Below are 5,231 nucleotides of genomic sequence, written 5' to 3'. Positions count from 1 at the left end.
CATTCCGTTCATAAACACTAAACCGGTTTCAGAACGCAGACCAGATTGGCGTGGGACCCCGCAAAGGAGGAAACAAACGTGTTCATAGTCAAGGCAATACACCACGCCATACCACAAATTTTCGTCTCAGACGAAGATAAACAAGGATGTTACTTTAAAACTAATTCACATTAAAATGTACACATGAATATTACACGTGAGTTGGCAGCCGAATTAAGGGATAGGAAGATTTAGGAGAACCAGCTGTGACTTGCCTTCTCTAATCCCATTCTTAATGACACATACATCTACGTTTCACACCCACCCGTTAAAGTCACACATACCACATTCAGCAAGGAGCACATGTCTTGTGACAAGGTCATCACACCCTTTAATCAGAATAAGAGACCTAATATTGATCGCAGTATGGTCTCTGTCAGTACATGTATATACAATCAGATATCACGTGGTGTCATCCTACTAGATTTATTACAAATCCGAATATTTAAGTAAAAGGCAGCTCCAGTTTTGGGATTTTAAACAACACCTGTCCATGCCTGCATCATGATTCAATGTAAATGAGTGAGTGAGTTGAGTTTTACGCCGCAAAATCCCAGCTATATGGCGGCGGTCTGTAAATAATCGAGTCTGGAACAAACAATCCAGTGATCAACAACATGAGCATCAATCTGCGTAACTGGGAAACGAATCAGCGAGTGACCACCCAATCCCGTTACGACAAGCATTGTCGCCTTTGATGACAAGCATGGATTGCGGAAGACCTATGCTACCCAGGAATCTTCACGGGTTGATATATTTGAGGCTATTACATGACAGTGTTCCTTTCACCAGTCATATCAAAACACTTTTATCACATACTACATCTATAAATACGGAGACAGTTTTAAAAACACACGATAACAAGAAACACTCTTACTGACGCCATTTCTTGATAGACAGCCACTCGAGCAGACGACGCAATTATGGGACATAACTCTGAAATAAACTATGCTCCGTCTATTGAACGTTCGAGCGTTTGCGTGTAATAATGCAGTGTCAGGTTGGTATCCCTGAAATACAGCTGATATGTTTTTATCGGCCCTGGTGGTCAATATGGACATATACCGACGATCATTATAATATCTGCAAAATGGTCCATCATTGATAAGTAATAATAGGTTTATGATAATTGCACGTCTTCGCTGCGGCTATCACGTGTCATTTTTAAAATGATGGGAGTCGTACATATAAAAGATGTGTATGAATATGTGTGTATAAGAGAATCTCACCCAAGTGTCTACTGATATGAAATATATCAACACGAGTTGATAAAGTAACAAATACCCGAGGCTTTACCTTTATCAACGAGTGTTGATGTAATGAGTGTTGATGTAATTGATATCAGTAGACACGAAATCATTCTTCATTAGTTCTCAATGAAAAATGTACATCTCTGAACACAGCACTGACATTAGATTTGCAGTGCAACGGTGTCATAGCACTGTGACTTCATCAAGTTCATGACGTCATAGTATTGTCAGGGCATTGTGCAAAATCTACTGTCAAAGCGATACCTCCTAGGAGATATCGTCTGATCTCACAACAAGCGATATTTCCAGTGGAAACACAGTTTTGGATGATAAATATTCATTCATTCATCCATTACTAGATGTGTGTGTGTGTGTGTGTGTTTGAGTGTGTTTGAGGGAGAGAGAGTTCCTCCATCTTTTAACAAATGACCCTACTGTATAAGCAGAGGATTCGTATCATACTTATCATAACGTTTAGCTATAGATTATAGCTAAAATGGACAGAATTAACATTGAAACGCCCGCACGTTATCAGAAATGAGCGGCCACTGTAACTTGCTAATTAAATGACCGCAAAATGCTTGACGCCGGGCCATCAAGTCTGTTGTTAGGTGACGTCATAAGTAGCTCCTGTTGAAGATCTATCACCTACGGCTCGTTTGAACTTGGGATCGTTATTGACGATATATCTCGACATTCGTCACACGTACCTGTGCCATTATGCACTTTCTTGTCTGTGCCAAACATAACAATTGTACCATAAATTACAACATACAGCAATGAAAATATCGACTTGAAATCTAACGTTGTTGAGCACTGAAAACAATGACGGCTGGTAGTATAGGCAAAGGTCAAGGTCGAATGACGTCACTCTCAATAGTAATGTGATCTGTGTTGTTCTATGACGTGTCTATATCTGTAAAAAGTATGTCAGGAACCTCAGTCGTTTGTTGTTAGCAGTAAATGCTTCCATACAGATGCCGTTGTTTCTATTCTTATTTTGTTAAACATTCTATTCATTTTGGGAATAATAACGGTAACGCTATTTTTCGGTCTTGGCCGCTGGGTCTTTTCCAACTGCCCTCCTTTGTAGGGCAGTTAATGGAGGACCTCGGGCTTCTGCTAATGAACATGTCCTGAAAAATAGCGTTATCTTTATATGTATACGACTTTTCAAACAATCAGTTCTTATATCTTATGTCACCTAGACATGTCTCAGCGGAGACAGTTTGATAATAGGTTTCCGTTTCTGGTGATCAATGGATTCAATGGAAAGCATACCTTTTCAACCTGGAAAGCATCCCTCATTATTTAATGAGTCCCTAGGGCAGATAATCTTCATTCAAAATCGGACGTATGACTCCACGATATTGGTTTAAAAGTGATCAAATGTGTCATATTTTATGTTAGGACTATCGGCCGTCTGAATATCGTGTGAGAGAATTTAGCTTTACGCAGCACTTAGCAATATTCCAGCAGTATGTAAACAATTGCGTCTGGACCAGGCAATCCAGTGAATAACAGCATGAGCATCGATCTACGCAGTTGGGATACGATGACGAAGAATGACCGTTTTGCACGGTTTTTTTATTTTTGATGTTCGTCTTCAAGATGCAATCAATGTACTATTTTAATCATAATAGTTCCAAATCATTAGGAGTGTGGCTCTTTTTTATTTCAGCTTTTCACAGTAAAAGTAAACTTAGTATCAGTATTATTCGTTACACTCCTACACTGGCTCAGTGGCTGAGTGTAGGAGTGTATCGAATAATACTGAGGGATTAAGTTTACATAAAAACTGCAGCTTTTCCATAAGTATTCGAGTAGCTCCCTCCCTTGCACCATTATTGTGCCCATATAGTTGTTGTCTCCCTTGGCTAGAGTAACATGGCAAATACACGACACGGGGTTCGGCTATAAAATTAATGGCGTTAAAAGAAGGTAAACGGGCATCCGCGGGAAACAATATGTCCGATATTGTGGATGCAGCGCGTCGAGGGGAAAGATGGAAGTGATAGTAGAAGGGGAGCAAGACATGGGAAGAAGATATGTTAATGCTCCGATACCTTTTCCCGAAAATACGTATGCCACGAACGCAGTCGCAAATTTCTGCATATTTGACCCCTTGAAATAAACTTGAAATTCCTTCGCAAGGAATCTGAATCTACAAATGTCCCTCACTCAATTCCCATAATTCATCGCAGTTCGCAGGTTATATCATTCGTTAGACGTTCTTTGACGTCATCACTGTGAATTGTACGTGCTAAGACGTCATTCAAGATTCTTCATAGTATCATGTGACGTCATTTTATGACGTCATCATAAGAGGTCGCGCACGCACAGAACGACGCTGGTGCGTTTTGTGTGCGCTTTTTATGACCTATCAGAAGCAATGGTTCTCATTCAAAAAATATGTCTGCTCCAACAAGTCATCTTTGCCAAGGCGATCTATCCTGCTCTGTAGGAACATGCGCACAATGCAGCATCTCAACTCTCAAATACGGGTTCAAGAAAGATTCTGCGGAATACACGGATAAAAATAATTCTGGTAGGAATGCACAATTCCCAGTTTACCAAACGTCCATTATGTTTACAGGGGGTGGGGGTGGGTAGGTGGTATCAAAGTGAAGACACGTTTAAATATTACGGTAAGCCCACGTCACTATATAAACATTACGTCGTCTTTCTATTTTTCATTCTTTCCAAATTTTCATTATAATGACGTTTATTCCTTATTTGGAACAAACTCTTCCTGAAATTGCATGCAAGTCTACATGAATCCTTTTTAGACCCGTGAAGGTCAAGGGGTAGAATATGCCTTCAGCAACCCATGCTTGCCATGAAAGGTGACTATGCTTGTCGTAAGAGGTGACCAACGGGATCAGGTGGTCAGGCTCGCTGACTTGGTTAAACTCACTCACTCACCCTTTTACTCATAACGTCGAGTGAAAACAAATCGCTGAGGACCCAGCTGCACGTTTCAGTTATTGGTTTGATGGTCAAAGCCGCACTCAGCATTATTCCAGCTATATATTGGAACGGACTAAATCATACAAATTTCAGTAAAACGTCGATATCAGAGTATATAATTTGAAGGGAATGAAAGCACTTGAGCATAAACAGTAGTCACAGTGGTCGCCAGCCTGACGAAGAGCCCGGAATAGTCTAACACGCGAGTGTTCGGAAAAGCCCGACGTCATTGTCCTCCAGGGCCGACAAGAGCGCCGAATCTGCCAATTAGATCATGTCAAATATTTGCCCGAAACATATTTCACTTGGCGGAATTAACTCGTCTTCACGCGTGGATATGCTGCATACTGAGAGATTCGCTGTGTGTAATAATTATTGTTATATATGATGAAACACGATAGGAATTACCTGTTCAGTAATACCCGACACCGCTCTATCTGCCTCGTCATCATAATGGAGTGTACTTTCTTGCCACCCCACATTAATTAGTGTATCGGGACAAAGCGAGATAACCCATATCCCTTTCCAGTAGGATAATGGAACTTGACCAAATAATTAAAAACGAAACAAACAGGAGCGAGTGAAGACATCTGATTTCATCGGCAGTATTCCAACCACATTGTCACTGAAACAATTTATACATTCATGACACACAAAACGGAAATTATATAAAAACCTATTGACGAACTATATTATACGAGCAACCAGAAAATGACAGACAGCAGGTGAAAAACTAGAATGGAAATCTGAAGCTATAGACACTACAACATACAACGGGTTACAGGTCGTCAACAACTGACGGCAGATCACAATTCTACAAAACAATATGTCATGACGTACGTCGACAGTACTTTAACATACGATTGTAATCGTTTTGCATGGCGTCAGTATAGTATACCCCTTCATTATCAAACGTACCCTTCGTAACCGTATACGTACGTACAACCGTACGTACGCCTCGGTCGTAGAAGG

The sequence above is a fragment of the Haliotis asinina genome, chromosome 14, assembly GCF_037392515.1.
Source record: "Haliotis asinina isolate JCU_RB_2024 chromosome 14, JCU_Hal_asi_v2, whole genome shotgun sequence".
In the NCBI taxonomy this organism is placed as follows: domain Eukaryota; kingdom Metazoa; phylum Mollusca; class Gastropoda; order Lepetellida; family Haliotidae; genus Haliotis; species Haliotis asinina.
This window is presented reverse-complemented; position numbering follows the sequence as displayed.